The sequence below is a fragment of the Vitis riparia genome, chromosome 6, assembly GCF_004353265.1.
Source record: "Vitis riparia cultivar Riparia Gloire de Montpellier isolate 1030 chromosome 6, EGFV_Vit.rip_1.0, whole genome shotgun sequence".
In the NCBI taxonomy this organism is placed as follows: Eukaryota; Viridiplantae; Streptophyta; class Magnoliopsida; order Vitales; family Vitaceae; genus Vitis; species Vitis riparia.
In genome coordinates, this window is record NC_048436.1 from 12,015,039 (window position 1) to 12,034,861 (window position 19,823).

Genomic DNA, 19,823 nt, shown 5'->3' on the forward strand with positions numbered 1-19,823 from the left:
TCATAGCATCTAAAACACTGAGCTCACAACCCAAAGTAGCCGATTCGTTCCCAATTGGTGTACCAGTTGATTCATGTCCTCTCAATGGTCCCCGGCAAAGGCGCCATTTGATTCGTTTGCCCCAGCTGGTGTCTTCTAATTCAGTCCTCAAACGGGAGTAATCAACAAAATTTATAACCTATTTCACCATGTACTAGGATAGCATAGCTAGCATAGCATAGTGGCTTTAGGATCGTTCACTGGGATGGGTTTTCATTTCACACCTGATATTAGTTTAAAGAATTGATTTGGTGACTTTTCTTTTCTAAGTTAGCTTTAAAAGAAAACATAAACTTTGATTTGGAAAAGGTTGGTTTTAAGCTAACCAAAAAATGGTAACTGAGTTTTAATTACAAAGAAAATGGTCTCTTGGATTTTCAGGTTACTAAGTTCAGGCCCTTTATACAAAAGTGGAGATTTCCGGATCTTTCCTCGCATTGGGGATTTAACCTATAGTTATCCTCCCAACCGGTGTGTTATTGTTGCTTCCCATTAATGGTTTCAACGCTAATTTCCTCTCACCAATGCATCTTGCAATGGCTCGTGCCTCTCACCTAGCATTTGCCATTCAAGGTGATCCTTAACCTTGGATTACCCTTCACAAGCTCGCAAGAGATAACTAATGGATGTCTCCTTAGAGTCCAAAAGCTTACCAAGTGTTGGCTATTCTAGAAAATCCTACCTTTAAACCACCTACCAGAGGCTCGCAAGAGGTAAACTAGTGTAACTCAATGGATGGAGTCCACTTGCCTTACCAAGTGTTGGCCCAGGTGATTTTCAGGCGTTTTAAGTTAACTAAAAATATAAAAACCATTAACGGGTCACAACTTCCTCTTCATTAAAAATTGAAACAAGGACAACTCTCACTTTTGTAGTCAGGTCCCTTACCAAGCTCCCCTCCGTCCAAGAGACAAAAAGTCTAGCCACTCATCCTCTGAGAAAACATCTTCAGAGGTTGTTTGGCTAGAATGAATAATACAATCAAAACAAGAAGGTAAGGCAGAGCAACACTCTGTATATTTCTTACTAAAAACATGTACAAGTGATCCCCTCTCTAATGTCTTCGCCTCTTCACAGAGACGAAAGATATCAGAGATGGTTTTTGAGATATGGAAAAATAGTATCGGGGATTGTGTTCGGGGGATCTTTTTTACAAGGAGATATCTTAGGATATATAAAGAGAGATATTTTCAACCTCTTAATTAGATATCCTAAATATCCTAAAAGATCTTCAACTGATTACAAGGAGAGAACTGATAAATTACACCAAATATCTTAAGGTAAAAAGATCTAAAAGAGGCGGTGTAAAATATCTAGCTATTACATTTTCGCATTGGAGACAGGTGGTGCGAAAAATTTCACATCGAAGAAAGTCAGTGTGGAAATTTTCGCATTGGGAAAGTGTGCTGCAAAAATTTTCGCATTGAGAAATGTCAGTGCGAAAATTTTCGCATCAGGGAATGTCAATGCGAAAATTTTCGCATCAGGAAATGTCAATGCGAAATTCCTCCTCAGGTATGTACAGTCGCCTTCAAACAGCCATAACTTCCTCATTTCAGCTCCAAATTGCACACCGTTTGAAGTTTTGGACTCCTGACTTCCCGATCTTTGAAATGATATATAGCATGTAAAAATTGGACTCCAGGAAGTGCTCCAAATTTGCCTTGAAACTTCTGTCCTTTGAATTTCGCATAGCATGTGAAGATTTCGCATCACCATGCAAAATTGCCTCATGATGGATTTCTTTCTCTGATCCTCTTCCTTGCATCTCTTGATTGGCTTGGAAACTCATTCCCAAGGGTTGCACAAAGTTCTCCCTCATTCTTGGCTTTCTTCAATGATAAAAAAGCTATCAAAAACACCAAAACTAGCCAAAGAAGAATGAGGTCCTTAACGTGCCACTTGAGTTAAAAGGTATTAATTACTACTCAAAAGTGTTTAAAAGAGTCTATAACAAGCTATAAAATAGAACTTTTTGAGTAGTAATCAGTAGCACATGTCATCCATAGTCTTGACCTGTTCATAACATCTAAAGCCCTAAGCTCATGACCCAGAGTTGTTCATGACAACCACTGCCCTGAGTTCATGACCCTGAGTTATTCATGTCATCCACAACCTTGAGCTATTCATAGCAACAATAGCCTTAAGCTCACAACCTATAGTTGATTACTACCCAAAAAGTGCTATTTTACACCTTTAAGTCATTATGTTTTAAGCACTTTTGTGTAGTAATTCTCCATCTTTATTCCAATTGGCATGTATAGGACCTAGAAATGACTTCTAATTATATTTGTGGCTAGTTTTAGTGTTTTGACATCTTTTTGGACCATTAAGACAAGCCAACCAAAGAAGAAAAGCAAAGAAAAGCAAAGAGAAGCAAGGAGGAAAACAGAGGACAGCAGCTGCAGTCTTATTTGGAACTTTTGGAGAACTTTACGAAGTCCATTTTTTACATTCTATATACCATTTCAAAGCTCAGGAAGTCAAGAATCCAACGCTTCAAATTGTGTACGATTTGGAGCTGAAACAAGGAAGATATGACCTTCGGAAGACAACTGCTCCAGGTGTGCGAATGGTGTGCGAAATTCGCACACCCCCTTAGCTGTGCGAATGGTGTGCGAATGGTGTGCGAAACTCGCACACCCCCTCAGGTGTGCGAAATTTTCGCACACCCCATGCGTGGTGCGAATTTTCCTCTGTTTTTGCCGACTCCACTTTAGATATTTTCTTATGTATTTTTTGATGTAATTTCCTTTCTTCTCCTTGTAACAAGCCAATCACAACCTTTGCTTTTGTAAAAACTATATAAGGGGTGGAAATCACCTCTTGAAGGATGTATCACGTGTGTTATGCTGGACACTTAGAAATATACAGAGCTCTCTCATTTTCTATTTTCTCTTTACTATTTTCTTTTTCTTGGAAGCCAAACAACCTCTGAGGATGTTTTCTCAGAGGATGAGAGGCTAAACTCTTGGTTTCTTGGAGTGAAGGAAGCTAGGTGAAAAGTCCAGATGCAAAGGTGGAAAATGCTCGTGCCTTAAATACAGGTAGTTGAAGTTCATAAATGGCTTTTAAATCCAAAGTTTTGCTTTAAATCCCTTATAATCACTTTGAATGGCCAATACATGGTAAGCTTCAGGTCTCTGTGGATGCTTATTGCTAGATCCATATCAGTCCATTAGTTATCATGTACGAGCCATTGGAAAGTGGTTCAAGGTGAAGACCCGTAGTGTCTAAAGCCATTAATGGACCTTGACTACCATTTCTATTGACCTTTTATGGATTAAATCTTCATTGTTAAACCTATACTGGTTCGGGAAATAACTATAGGTTAAATCCCCAATGCGAGGAGAAAAATCCAGAATTTTCCACTTTGCATTCTAAACTTGATCCTAGCAATCCTTAGCTCCGAGAAACTTTCTTTCTTCCATTTTTAATTAGTTTATGTAAATATAGTTTCAAACACTTTCAAAACAAATTTTATTTTCTTTTAAACTTTAAGTTTTTGATAAAGGAAATCATTAAATTCAATTTCTAATCTCGAGTATATCACTGGTAGAATGAAAACTCATCCCAGAGTTCGACCCTAGAGCCGCTATACTATAGTAGCTTTGCTACACTAGTATGAGGTCATAGGTTTTATAAATGTTTTTTATTAAATGACCCGACTGGATTTACATGCGAATCAAAATGGCGCCGTTGCCGGGGATGGTGCCACGATACAGTGATACAACCTTTTAGAGGCTACTTGTGATTTTTGTCACAAGTTTGGTGAATTCCTTTTTCACTAACTTTATTTCCTTTCTTTTAATTGTAGAATTTCTTTTGTTTTCTTTCTAACTTTAACTTTCTTCTAGTTTTCTTTTGTTTTTGTTGTCTTTGTTTTGTTTTCAGGCAAGTAGTGATTTGTGCATGCCCTATTAGATTCGGGACCAAGAGGGAAGATTAGTAAGGATTGAGAATCCTCAAGACACAGAGTTGGATATCTGTGTAAACATCATGGACCCTCCACAAGAGGATCAGAATTCTCAACAAGGTCAAGGGGGTAATCCAAATGCATATCTATCCATGAGGGATAGAATGCACCCACCAAGGATGAGTGCACCCTCATGCATCATACCTCCTCTTGAGCAGTTGATTATAAGGCCCCATATTGTGCCCCTTCTACCAAATTTCCATGGAATGGAGAGTGAGAATCCATATGCCCACATCAAGGAGTTTGAGGAGGTGTGCAATACCTTTAGAGATGGAGGAGCTTCAATAGACTTGATGAGACTTAAGCTATTCCCTTTCACTTTGAAGGACAAGGCAAAAATATGGCTTAATTCTTTAAGGCCAAGGAGCATAAGGAATTGGGTTGATCTTCAGGCCGAATTTTTGAAGAAATTTTTCCCCACCCATAGGACCAATGGGTTGACGAGGCAAATCTCAAACTTTTCTGCAAAAGAAAATGAGAAGTTCCATGAATGTTGGGAAAGGTATATGGAGGCCATCAATGCTTGTCCTCATCATGGCTTTGATACATGGCTCTTGGTGAGCTATTTCTATGATGGGATGTCTTCCTCCATGAAGCAAATTCTTGAAACCATGTGTGGGGGAGATTTTATGAGTAAAAATCCGGAAGAAGCCATGGATTTTTTAAGTTATGTATCTGAGGTAACAAGAGGATGGGATGAGCCCAACTCAAAGGAATTGGGAAGGATGAAAGCTCCTGTAAATCCAAAGGGTGGAATGTACATGTTAAGTGAAGACATGGACATGAAAGCTAAGGTGGCAACAATAGCAAGGAGGTTGGAAGAACTTGAGTTGAAAAAGATGCATGAAGTCCAAGCCATTTACGAGACTCAAGCCCATATCATGCCATGCACCATTTGCCAATCATGTGATCATGTGGTGGATGAGTGCCCAACCATGCCAGCTGTGAGGGAGATGTTAGGTGATCAAGCCAATGTTGTGGGGCAATTTAGGCCTAACAACAATGCACCTTATGGAAACACCTATAATTCAAGCTGGAGAAACCATCCAAATTTTTCTTGGAAACCAAGACCACCTCCATGCCAACCACAAGCCCAAACTCAAGCACCTCAACAAACCTCTTCAGTGGAGCAAGCCATTGCGAACCTAAGTAAAGTCATGAATGACTTTCTGGGTGAACAAAGGGCAATCAACTCCCAATTACACCAAAAGATTGAGAATGTTGAGAGTTCTCTAAATAAGAGAATGGATGGGATGCAAAATGATCTATATCAGAAGATAGATAATATTCAATACTCCATCTCTAGGCTTACCAACCTCAACACAGTGAATGAGAAAGGAAAGTTTCCCTCTCAACCAAGCCAAAATCCAAAGGGTGTTCATGAAGTTGAAACCCAAGAGGAGGAGTCTTCAAAGTTGAGGGAGGTCAAAGCTGTGATCACCTTGAGGAGTGGAAAGGAGGTTGATCAACCCTTGCCTAAGGTGAGGCAAGATGAAGAACTCTTGTCAAAGAAAACCTTGGTTAAAGAGAGCAATAACCAAGAAGAGGAGAGTGGGAAGAAAAGTGCATCCAAATCAAGCTTTGAAGAAGAGCCAAGGATAGTGATTAAAGAGGATATGATGAAGAAACATATGCCTCCCCCTTTTCCTCAAGCTTTACATGGAAAGAAGGAAATCAAGAATTCATCAGAAATTCTTGAAGTCTTGAGACAAGTGAAGGTGAATATACCCTTACTTGATATGATCAAGCAAGTCCCCACATATGCAAAGTTTCTAAACGACTTGTGCACGGTCAAGAGAGGGTTACATGTGACAAAGAATTCATTCCTCACTGAGCAAGTAAGTGCTATCATTCAGAGTAAGTCTCCAGTCAAGTATAAAGATTCGGGTTGCCCCACCATTGCAGTCAACATTGGAGGGACACTTGTGGAGAAAGCTTTACTAGACTTGGGGGCAAGTGTGAATTTACTCCCATACTCTGTGTACAAGCAACTGGGACTTGGAGGATTGAAGCCCATAGCCATCACTCTCTCCTTAGCTGATAGGTCAGTCAAAATCCCAAGGGGGGTGATAGAGGATGTTCTAGTTCAAGTGGACAAATTCTACTATCCCGTGGATTTTGTTGTGCTTGATACTGACCCCACTGTTAAGGAAGCCAATTACGTGCCAATCATCCTTGGGAGACCTTTCCTGGCTACCTCCAATGCCATCATCAATTGTAGAAATGGGGTGATGCAGCTCACATTTGGAAACATGACTTTGGAATTAAATAAATTCCATTTTTGCAAGAGGCATCTTCACCCAGAAGAGGATGAAGGATTGGAGGAGGTGTGCCTGATCAACACCTTGGTTGAAGAGCATTGTGACAAGAGCTTAGAAGAGAGCTTGAATGAAAGCCTTGAAGTGCTTGAAGAAGGGTTACCTGAACCCTCTGATGTGCTAGCTATTATGTCTCCTTGGAGGAGACGGGAAGAGATCTTACCACTGTTCAATAAGGAGGACTCACAAGGAGCAGCTATGGAGGACTCTCCAAAGCTTGTTTTGAAGCCACTTCCTGTTAATTTGAAGTATGCATACTTGGAGGAAGATGAGAAATGTCCAGTGGTGGTCTCTTCAAATCTCACAAGTGATCAAGAGGATAGTCTTTTGGGAGTCCTCAGAAAATGCAAGAAAGCCATTGGATGGCAAATTTCTGATCTGAAAGGGATTAGTCCTCTGGTGTGCACCCACCATATCTATATGGAGGAAGATGCAAAACTAGTGAGGCAGCCCCAGAGGAGGTTGAATCCTCACATGCAAGAGGTGGTGAGGGGTGAAGTTCTGAAGCTACTACAAGCAGGGATCATATATCCCATTTCAGATAGCTTGTGGGTGAACCCCACCCAAGTAGTTCCAAAGAAATCTGGAATCACTGTGATCCAGAATGAGAAAGGGGAGGAAGTCTCTACACGTCCTACCTCAGGATGGAGGGTGTGTATAGACTACAGGAGGTTGAATTCAGTGACTAGGAAGGACCATTTCCCATTGCCTTTCATGGACCAAGTCCTTGAGAGAGTCTCAGGACATCCTTTCTACTGTTTTCTAGATGGTTACTCGGGGTACTTCCAAATAGAGATTGATTTGGAAGATCAAGAAAAGACAACCTTCACATGCCCCTTTGGTACTTTTGCGTATAGGAGAATGCCCTTTGGTTTATGTAATGCTCCTGCAACCTTCCAAAGATGTATGCTAAGCATCTTCAGTGATATGGTAGAACGCATCATGGAAGTCTTCATGGATGACATCACTGTTTATGGAAGTTCTTTTGAGGAGTGTTTGTTGCACTTAGAAGCAGTTCTCCACAGATGTATTGAGAAAGACCTAGTGCTAAATTGGGAGAAGTGCCATTTTATGGTACAACAAGGCATTGTCTTAGGACATGTAATCTCCAAAAATGGCATTGAGGTAGATAAGGCAAAGGTGGAGCTAATTGTTAAGTTGCCACCTCCCACTAATGTTAAAGGTATTAGGCAATTCCTACGACATGCTGGGTTCTATAGGAGGTTCATTAAGGATTTCTCAAAAATCTCAAAGCCTCTTTGTGAACTCTTGGTAAAGGATGCCAAGTTTGTGTGGGATGAGAAGTGTCAAAAGAGTTTTGAGGAACTGAAGCAATTCCTCACAACTGCACCAATAGTTAGAGCCCCAAATTGGAAATTACCTTTTGAGGTAATGTGTGATGCAAGTGATCTTGTTATGGGGGCTGTTTTGGGGCAAAGAGAGGATGGAAAGCCCTATGTGATTTATTACGCGAGCAAGACTTTGAACGAGGCTCAAAGGAACTACACAACTACTAAGAAGGAGTTCTTGGCAGTAGTTTTTGCCTTGGATAAGTTTTGTGCCTATTTAGTAGGGTCCTCTATAGTGGTGTTCACTGACCATTCCGCTTTGAAGTACTTGTTAACCAAGCAAGATGCCAAGGCAAGATTGATAAGATGGATCCTTTTGCTCCAAGAATTCAATCTCCAAATCAGGGATAAAAAGGGAGTAGAAAATGTGGTAGCTGACCACTTGTCAAGACTTGTGATAGCACATGACTCACATGGTCTGCCTATCAATGATGACTTCCCTGAGGAGTCTCTCATGTCAATAGATGTAGCCCCATGGTATTCTCACATTGCAAATTACTTGGTTACTGGGGAAGTTCCAAGCGAGTGGAGTGCCCAAGACAAGAGGCATTTCTTTGCTAAGATCCATGCTTATTATTGGGAGGAGCCTTTTCTCTTCAAATATTGTGCGGATCAAATCATAAGGAAATGTGTTCCTGAACAAGAGCAATCAGGAATTCTTTCCCATTGCCATGATAGTGCATGTGGAGGTCATTTTGCCTCCCAGAAAACAGCTATGAAAGTGATCCAATCAAGGTTTTGGTGGCCCTCTCTTTTCAAAGATGCCCACTCTATGTGCAAGGGATGTGATCGGTGTCAAAGGCTTGGTAAGATTACACGCTGAAATATGATGCCCTTGAACCCCATCTTGATAGTGGACGTCTTTGATGTTTGGGGATAGACTTCATGGGACCATTTCCAATGTCATTTGGACATTCCTACATTTTGGTGGGAGTGGATTATGTCTCTAAGTGGGTGGAAGCAATCCCATGTAGGAGCAATGATCACAAGGTGGTTCTTAAATTCCTCAAGGACAACATCTTTGCAAGATTTGGAGTGCCTAAGGCCATTATAAGTGATAGAGGAACCCACTTTTGCAATAAACCTTTTGAGACTCTTCTAGCCAAATATGGGGTTAAGCACAAGGTAGCTACACCTTATCACCCTCAAACAAGTGGCCAAGTTGAGTTAGCCAACCGGGCGATCAAGAATATATTGATGAAGGTGGTGAATGTGAATAGGAAGGATTGGTCTATTAAGCTCCTAAATTCCTTATGGGCGTATAGGACCGCTTACAAGACCATTCTTGGAATGTCTCCTTATTGCCTTGTTTATGGCAAAGCGTGCCATCTTCCAGTGAAGATTGAATATGAAGCATGGTGGGCAATCAAGAAGCTCAACATGGATTTGACAAGAGCTGGGTTGAAAAGATGTTTGGATTTGAATGAATTAGAGGAAATGAGGAATGATGCTTACCTCAATTCAAAAATTACAAAGGAGAGGTTGAAGAAATGGCATGATCAATTGGTAAATCAGAAGAATTTTGCCAAGGGGCAAAGAGTCTTGATTTATGACTCTAAGCTTCATCTTTTTCCAAGAAAATTGAAATCAAGATGGACGGGTCCTTTCATAATTCATGAAGTGCAACCAAATGGAGCAGTGGAACTACTCAACTTCAATAGCACTCAAACTTTCAAAGTGAATGGGCATCGTCTCAAACCCTATATCGAATCTTTTTCCCGAGACAAGGAGGAATTCATCCTCCTTGATCCACCTCCAACATGAAAACACTTGGTTCATGGTAGAACTTAGTCTCTCCAAAGACTAAAAAGTTCATCCTCTTTTTGTTCTCTTTTAAGTTGATTTTAGTTTAATCTAGTGTTTTCTTGTGTTTATGCATGTTTTGATTTCTATTTTTGACTTTAATTTCATTCTAATGTGGTTTGAATTGTTTTTTTTGTGTTAACATGTAGGTAGGAAGGCTTGAAGAATGAAGTCTTGGTGAAAACAAGGGAAAACAGGGGAGAAAAGGCAAGACTCAGCAAAATTCGCACACCCCCTTATGGTGTGCGAAAATTTCGCACACCACTTACCCTGTGCGAATTTGCTTTTGCACCACTTTTCAAAAATTGCATGCTCAGTCCCTTGTGCGAATTTCACAGGAATGCGAACCTTGTGCGAATTCGTTTTTTGCGCCAATTTTCAAAACCATGCTCTCTATCTTGGAGAATCACAGGTATGCGAAAATTTCGCGCACCATTTTCCCCTGTGCGAAATTCATTTTTCTCTTTAAAAGCCATGTTCTCCTCTTCAAAGTCTTAGCTTCTTCTTCAATTCTCTCAAAACCTTTCTTCCGATCACCCATTTCCATCCACAAAGCTCCTTTCCTTCATCATCCATCATCATCAACACCACCATGGCAGCCATTATCCATAGCTCCACTCCATAGCCGTGGCATCCACTATTCATCACTTCCATTTCGGCAATTCCACCTCCTTCCCCATCAAAATCCTTTCAATCTTCACCCAACACTCTAAATCCATCCATAATCCATCCTAACCTTATTCTTACCAAACCAAAGCCTAAACCATAAGCATTCAAGCCACGGTTTCTTCAAAAGAAACCCATTGCCGCCGGCCATGGGAGCTCCAATCTTCAATTTTCCTCTTGAAAAGCTCCGATTTCCAAGCCTATTCACCATGACAAATCTTTTTCATACCTAAGCCAGCTTTTCCCACCCTCAAAGGCCACAAATTTTCACCATTTCAAACAAGCCACAATTCTTCAAACGCGCGGGTGAATAGTACCCTGTGCGAAAATTTCGCACACCCCCTTGAGGTGTGCGAAACTCGCACACCCCCCCCCCTGTGCGAAAATTCAGCACACCACCCCCCCTGTGCGAAAATTTCAACTTCTCCATCCCTACCTTCCCTAATCCCGAGCCTCTGAGCCTCATTTCATCACTTCATCATGCCTAAGACCCGAGGAGGATCTACCTCAGCTCCCCAGAGCAGTCAGAGAGCCGCCCCTGTGCGGGCCCCACTAGATGCACCCTCACATTTACCTATTCTGCCCTTAGAGCAGATACCATACGAGGAGAGCATCTGCCACGTCTGTGGCCCCTACACAAATTCCACCTCGGAGTCCTCCTTCAAAGAAAGCCAAGACTTCAGAGCCAGGAGAGCCTCCAGAGCACCTCGGATCACAGTCTCAGCCTTCTTCGCCAGGGCCCTAACCCAGCTTGCCCATTGAGGGCAACTCCGATTGCCGATCGAGAGACTTTCATGTCGAGACATATTTCGATCACTCTCTTATGCGACAGCAGCCTGAGTTCGGGATTCATACCGCCTACTTGAGAGGTATCATCTTGTACCCTTTATGACTCGCCCCAGTTCTTTTATCCTCGAGTAGCTTTAGACTTTTACCAGTCTATGACTACTCGTGGCATCCCGGTACCAGCCTCGATCCTTTTTACCATTGATGGACGCCAGGGTATTTTGGAGGCTAGACAGATTGCCGATGCCTTCCATATCCCTTTTGCACCAGCAGATCCCGCTACATTTAGACGCTAGGCCCCACTTTCTGAGTGGGACATGGTTCGTATCCTATCTCGAGGGACATCTTCTCAGATGACCATTTTGAGGAGGGAGCTTCCCCCAGAGATGCTCCTAGTTGATGTGGTGCTTCGCGCCAATCTTTTTCCTCTTCAGCATAAAGTGCAGAGCGAGGGGCCATTATGGAGGCATTATTCCGTATCTTGAGGGCTACTACTTTGGCCCCATCATTTGATTATGGCCGCTCTCCTCCATTTTGAGGAGAAGGTGCATACGCGGCGTCTTGCGAGGGCAGACACCATTCCTTTACTTTTCCTCGGCTGCTATGCCATGTTTTGGCGCATATGGGTTTTCCTGCAGACCCTCATTCTGAGACCCGCCGCCATTGTCGAGAGAGCTTCTCTCTTGACCAATGGACTCAGATATGGCTCCATCGCCAGTCCCCAGAACTTCCCGAGCCAAGGGAAGTCCCTCCTGCTCCGTCCACTTCAGATCCTCCACAGCCAGTACCAGAGGCAGCATCATCTGATGCCCCACCTGCTGTTCCTCCTACATCAGAGCCGCCCATTACTATCCCTGGTGCAGAGTATCGTGCCTTGCTCGCTTCTTTCCAGACTTTGACCACTACTCAGACGACCATTATGGAGCGCATGGACCACTTCCAGCTTCAGCAGGACCAGCAGACTCTCATTCTCCGTGAGATTCAGCAGCACCTCGGTCTTTCACCACCAGCTCCACCTGTAGCGGTTCCTTCCACAGTTGCAGCGGAGGACCCCTCCTATCCACCAGAGGAGCCTACTACTTGATCATACGATCACTCCTCTCCTTTTTTGTATCTATATGCTACGTTTTTGATGTCTTATATATTTTGGACCACTTTTATACTGGGATTGGATGTATTCCATGTTTATTTTGTATATTGTACTCTCTCAGTTTATATAGACATCTTCTCTTTTTGTGTATTTTAGCTATTCCATTTTATTTCCTCTATTCATCACTCTTATGATTTTTCTTTTCTTATGCAACATGTGGTTTCTCCTGTTCATTCAGAGTCCCTTACTATCAGGAGGTATCACTTCCTCCCTTATATTATCGCTTGTTTTTGGAACATTGGGGACAATGTTCATCCTAGTTGGGGGGAGAATTGAGGAAGTAATTTGTTGAATTTTTGGTTAAGTTATTTTGCTAACAAATTTTTTGCAAACTCTCTTTGTTTTCTCAAAGATAAATTCTCAAAAGTAAATGGGAGAAATTAAATTCTTATCTTATTGCCATAGTCTCAGAGTTTGTATTATGCTTATTAAAGTTGATAAATTGTTGAAGCTCCTTTTGTTTTCAATCTTAAGTCTTCCACTCTAATCTTTTCACACACTGAACACATTAGATTCCAGTTATAAGATGGAAAACTTTCTCACCCCCTAAACTTAGGAAATTTTCGACTTGGTGCCATTGACCTCATTCTATTAGTGTTGGGACACCTTATAAAAGGCCAATGTGTCTTATGAATAATTTTTGCTTCACTTGCTTTGAAACCCGAGCAAGGTCGAGGGGTATATGGTGAAAATCTTTAAAGCCTGGTGCCCTAAGCCTTTACTGGTTGGGAGTCACCGACCTCAATGCTCGTTACATGGGTGGATGGGTGGAGTATATATATATAAAAAAAAAAAAAAAAAAAAGAAAAGGGGTGCGTTCTTAGCCTTTTATATATGAGTAGTGTTGCTAAAGTTAGAGAAAAACCTTAGTTGGGGGGAGAATATAGTTTGACATACTATAACTGGAAACTAAGCACCTTAACACTTAGATTTTTGTGGAAGATTAAGAGTTGATCCTTTGGGAGTGGAAATTATTTTGATACTCAAATTTGCATAATGCCCACTCTTTGTATGTTGTGATAGGTAAGTTATTTGATGACTCTTAGTGATGATTGAGTTTTATATCCTTGACTTGCCATGTGAGAGTTTGATCCAATCATGCCACTTGATTATTTTTTGGAGTGATCAGCATGATTTTGTGAATTATTATTATCTATTTTTCTTTCTTTTTCTCTCCTTCATTGCTCAGGGACTAGCAATGTGTCAGTTGGGGGGAGTGATTACTACCCAAAAAGTGCTATTTTACACCTTTAAGTCATTATGTTTTAAGCACTTTTGTGTAGTAATTCTTCATCTTTATTCCAATTGGCATGTTAAGGACCTAGCAATGACTTCTAATCATATTTGTGGCTAGTTTTAGTGTTTTGACATCTTTTTGGATCATTAAGACAAGCCAACCAAAGAAGAAAAGCAAAGAAAAGCAAAGAAAAGCAAAGAGAAGCAAGGAGGAAATAGAGGACAGCAGCTGCAGTCTTTTTGGCACTTTTGGAGCACTTCCCGAAGTCCATTTTCTACATGCTATATACCATTTCAAAGCTCAGGAAGTCAAGAATCCAACGCTTCAAACCGTGTACGATTTGGAGCTGAAACGAGGAAGATATGGCCTTTGGAAGACAACTGCTCCAGGTGTGCGAAAATTCGCACACCCCCTTAGCGTGGAATGGTGTGCGAATGGTGTGCGAAACTCGCACACCCCCTTCAGGTGTGCGAAAATTTCGCACACCCCATGCGTGGTGCGAATTTCCTTGTTTTGCCGACTCCACTTTAGATATTTTCTTATGTATTTTTTTGATGTAATTTCCTTTCTTCTCCTTGTAACAAGCCAATCACAAGCTTTGCTTTTGTAAAAACTATATAAGGGGTGGAAATCACCTCTTGAAGACATGTATCAGCGTGTTATGTTTACACTTAGAAATATACAGAGCTCTCTCGTTTTCTATTTTCTCTTTACTATTTTCTTTTCTTGGAAGCCAAACAACCTCTGAGGATGTTTTCTCAGAGGATGAGAGGCTAAACTCTTGGTTTCTTGGAGTGAAGGAAGCTAGGTGAAAAGTCCAGATGCAAAGGTGGAAAACGCTCGTGCCTTAAATACAGGTAGTTGAAGTTCATAAATGGCTTTTAAATCCAAAGTTTTGCTTTAAATCCCTTAGAATCACTTTGAATGGCCAATACATGGTAAGCTTCAGGTCTCTGTGGATGCTTATTGCTAGATCCATATCAGTCCATTAGTTATCATGTACGAGCCATTGGAAAGTGGTTCAAGGTGAAGACCCGTAGTGTCTAAAGCCATTAATGGACCTTGACTACCATTTCTATTGACCTTTTATGGATTAAATCTTCATTGTTAAACCTATACCGGTTCGGGAAATAACTATAGGTTAAATCCCCAATGCGAGGAGAAAAATCCGGAATTTTCCACTTTGCATTCTAAACTTGATCCTAGCAATCCTTAGCTCCGAGAAATTTTCTTTCTTCCATTTTTAATTAGTTTATGTTAATTTAGTTTCAAACACTTTCAAAACAAATTTTATTTTCTTTTAAACTTTAAGTTTTTTATAAAGGAAATCATTAAATTCAATTTCTAATCTCGAGTATATCACTGGTAGAATGAAAACCCATCCTAGAGTTCGACCCTAGAGCCGCTATACTATAGTAGCTTTGCTACACTAGTATGAGGTCATAGGTTTTATAAATGTTTTTTATTAAATGACCCGACTGGATTTACATGCGAATCAATAGTGTTTCATGATCTCAACTTTCCTGAGTTGTTTATAACATCTAAAGCCCTAAGTTGTTCATAACATCTAGAGCCCTAAGCTCATGAGCTAGAGTCATTCACGTCAACCACAGCCTTGAGCTGTTCATAGGGTCTAGTGCCCTGAACTCAAGACCTGAAGTGGTTCATATACCACAACCCTATGCTACTTATGGCATCTAGAGCCCTGAACTCATGAGCTATAGTAGCTCATCTCATCTACAAATTAGAGTTGTTCATAACATCTAGAGACCTAAGCTCACAACCTGAAATCATTCATGTCAACCACAACGGTGAAATATTCATAACATCTAAAGCATTAAGATTACAAGTCAGAGTTGTTAATTTCATCCACAACCTTGAGTTGTTCATAGCATCTAGAGCCTTGAGCTCACAACCCATAGTCTTTCATGTTATCAACAGCCTTAAGCTAATAATAGGATCTAGAGCTCTAAGCTCACGACCTAGAGTCATTCCTATCAACGACAACCCAGAGTCATACATAGTGTATAGAGTCTTGAGTTTACTACCCAGAGTAGCACAAGTCATCCACAACTCTAAGATATTTATAAAATCTAAAGCCCCGATTTGACAACCCAAAGTCGTTCATGTTAACCATAACCTAAGTTATTCGTAGTATTTAAAGCCCACAGCTCACATCCTAGATTCAATCATGTCAACCATAGGCCAGAGCTGCTCATAGCATCTAGAGCACTAAGCTCACAACCCAAAGTAGCACATGTCATCCATAGCCTTGACCTGTTCATAACATCTAAAGCCCTGAGCTCATGACTCAGAGTTGTTCATGATAACCACTGCCCTAAGTTATTCATAGTACCTAAAGCCCTGAGTTCATGACCCTGAGTCGTTATCATGCCATCCACAACCTTGAGCTATTCATAACAGCAATATCCCTAAGCTCATGACCCATAGTGCTTTGTGTTCTCGACTTCCCTGAGAAGTTTATAGCATCTAAAGCCTTGAGCTCACAATCTGAAGTCATTCATGTCAACCACAGCCTTGAGCCATTCATACTATCTAGTGCATTGAGCTCACGACCTAGAGTTGTTCATATCAACCACAACCCTGAGCTGTTCATAGCATCTAGAGCATTGACTTCACAAGCTAGAGTAAATCATGTCATCTACAACCCTAAGCTGTTCATAATATCTAGAGCCTTGAGCTCACCACCTAGAGTCATTCATGTCAACCATAGCAAAGAGTCATTCATAGCATCTAGAGCTATGAGATCATGACCAAGAGTGGTTCATGTCATCCACAACCTTGAGTTGTTCATATCATCTAGAGCCTTGAGCTAACAATTCAGAGTCTTTTATGTGATCAATAGCCTAGAGTTGTTCATAGGATTAAGACCCTTGAGCTCATGACTCAGATTCGTTCATGTCAACCACAGCCTAAAGTTATACATAATGTCGAGAGCCTTATACTCACAACCCAGAGTAGCTCATGTCCTCCACAACCCTAACATGTTCAAAGAATCTAAAGCCCTAAGCTCATGAATCCAAGTTGTTCATGTTAACCACAACCTTGAGTTGTTCATAATAACTAAAGCCCTTAGCTCATGTTCTAAAGTTGTTCATGTCAACCATAACCCAAAGCTGCTCATAACATCAAGAGCCCTACACTTGTGACCTAGAGTAGCATATGTCATCCATAGCATTGAGTTGTTCATAGCATATAAAGCCTTGAGCTCATGACCAAGAGTCGTTCATGACAACCACTACCCTATGCTTTTCATCATACCTAAAGCCTTGAGTTCAAGACCCCGAGTTAGTCTTGTCATCCAAAACCTTGAGTTGTTCATAGTAACAACCCAAAGCTCATGACCCATAGTGTTTCATGTTATCAACATCCTTAAGCTATTAATAACATCTAAAGCCCTTATCTCACAACTAGGGGTTGTTTATGTCAACCATAGCCTTAAGTTGTTTATAGCATCTAGAGCCTAGACAGCACGACCCAAGGCAACCTATGCCATTTACAACCCTGAGCTATTCATAGCATATAGCGCATAGTATCCAGTGCACTAAGCTCACGACCCAAAGTCATTCATGTAAACCACAACCTTGAGCTGTTAATAGCATCTAATGCACTGATCTCCCGACCCGATGTCGTTTAGGTACCACAACCCTGAGCTCTTCATAGCATCTTGAGCCCTAAGCTCATGACTTAGAGCAACCCATGTCATCCACAACCCTAAGCCCACGACCTGGAGTCAAATCATATCAACCACAGCCTTGAGCTATTCATAGTGTATAGTTCCTTGAGATTACAACTCGGAGTCATTCATATACCACAACCCTAAGCGGTTCATAGCATCTAGAGCCCTAAGCCCATGACCTAAACTAGCTCATGCCATCTACAACCCTGAGCTTTTCATAGCATTTAGGGCCCTAAGCTTATGACCCAAAGTCACTCATGTCAACCATAGTGAAGAGCTGTTCATAGCATCTATAGGCTTGAGATCATGATCCAAAGTTGTTAATCTCACCCACAACCTTGAGTTGTTCATAGAATCTAGAACCTTGAGCTCATAACCCGGAGTCTTTCATATGATCAATAGCCTTAAGCTATTCATAGGATCTAGGCCCCTGAGCTCATGACCCAGAGTCGTTCATGTCAATTATTACCCAGAGTTATACATAGTGTCTAAAGCCTTGAGCTCACGACCCAGAGTAATTTATGTCATTCACAACCCTAAGATGTTCATAGAATCTAAAGCCTTGAGCTCACGACCTGAATTCATTCATGTCAACCACAACACTGAGTTGTTCATAGTATCTAGAGTCCTCAGCTCACATCCAAGAGTCAATCATGACAACCATAATCCAAAGTTGTTCATAGCATCAAGAGCCTTGAGTTCATAACCTAAAGTAGTACATGTCATCCATAGTCTTGAGTTGTTCATAACATCTAAAGCCCTAAGCTCATGACCTAGAGTCGTTCATGACAACCACCACCTTAAGTCGTTCATAGTGTCTAAAGCCCTAAGTTCATGACCCCAAGTCATTCATGTCATTCACAACCCTTAACTATTCATAGCAACAATAGCCCTAAGCTCACGAATGGTAGTGTTTGATAACCCGACTCTTGGTAGCTTGGCATGTAAGGGTATCAACAAAAGTTATACCTAAGGTCCTTACACTAAAGTAGCAAAGCTACTATAGCATAGTGGCTCTAGGATCAAACATTGGGAAGGGTTTTTACTTTAACTGGTGAAGTTCGGAGGATGGAGTGAACTTTTCTTAATAAAAATTAGGTTAAGATGAAAACATAAAAAGATGAAGGTGTTGTAAACTAAACTAACATGAAAATAGGTTAAAAGGGTGTAAAAACAAGTTTCTCAAAGATAGGATAGCTATGCTCTGGCTCTTATGCAAATTGGAAATCTCAGGATAGGCTCCTCGCGTTGGGGTTGCAACTATGGTGATGCTTGCTTCCCGAACCGGTATGGATTTAGAAAATCAAGTTTTAATCCTTTAAAATGGCAAAATAGATGGTAGTGAATTTCATCAATGGTTATTCACCTTAGACTTCCTTTGAATGGCTCGTAAGAGATAACTAATGGTCTAAAGCCAAAAGCTTACCAAATATTGGCAACTCAAAGTCATTCCAGGTGATAAACTCACCTTTCAATGGCCATTGAAATTGGTTCTAACGGATTAATGCAAAACTTGGAATTGAAAACCTCACCTTCCAATAGCTCGTAGGAGATAACTAATGGATAGAAATCCAAAAGCTTATCAAGTATTGGCCGTTGGAAGTTGTCCAAAGGAAATAAAAACCAAACTTTGCATTAATGAACCATTAATGAAAAACGACTACCTTACCTTCCAGGTGCGAGAAATTTCCATGGGATTGCATCCAAGCCATCACATAACATCCATACTTTGAGAAACTTAAAATTTTTAGCCAATCATCCTCTGAGGAAAAGTCCTCAGAGGCTGTTTGGCTACTAAGAAAATAAGAAAGAAAAGAGAAAAAAAACTTATGAACAAAAGTGCTCTTATAACTTATAAAGTTACAGGTTACAAGATTTTTTTTATCTGAGGCTCTTCACCTCTATTTAAAGACAATCACAAGCTAAATTACAAGAGCTATTACAAAAGCAACCTTTTCATTGGTTGATTACAAGGTTACAAAAGGAATTTACACGAGAAAATATCAAGCTAAAAATATCTGGGAAGTCGGTGGTGCGTGCGTGGAGAAACAGAGGAAATTTGGCATTTTCGCAAGGTGCCTAAATCCTCCTTGTGAAATTTTTCAAGGTGGTTTCTTCATGGTGCGAAATGGCAAAATTTTGCACCATGAGGAAAATCCCCTTGCGAAATTTCGCAAGGAGAAATTCACCTTGCGAAATTTTCGCAAGGTTTGATGCAGTTGTCTTCCGAAGGCCATATCTTCCTCATTTCAGCTCCAAATTGTACACGGTTTGAAGATTTGGATTCTTAACTTCCTGAGCTTTGAAATGGTATATAGTATGTAGAAAATGGACTTCGGGAAGTGCCCCAAAAGTTCTAAATAAGACTGCATCTGTTGTCCTCTGTTTTCTTCACTTTGCTTGTTTTTCCTCTTTGCATACTTTGAACGACTTTGGCAAAGGGCTATGGAGCTCCAAAGCTTGGTTCTTCATGAATTTGAGCTTCCAAAATCCTTGCTTTAACTTGTCCAAGTAGCTCTTCCATCATTTGGCATGCTTGAATTGATTCATAAGCTGATAAAAACATGTAAACTTGCCACAAAATGGTTAAAACCAATTACTAAGGACCTTAATGAATTAATTGGGTTAAATGAATATGATTACTACTCAAAGGTGCTTAAAACCATTATAATTAGGTCTAAAAAATAGCACTTTTTGGTAGTAATCAGTGTTTCATGTTATTGACTTCCCTTAACCATTTATAGCATCTATAGACCTGAGTTGATGATCCAAAGTCATTCATATCAACCACAACACCGA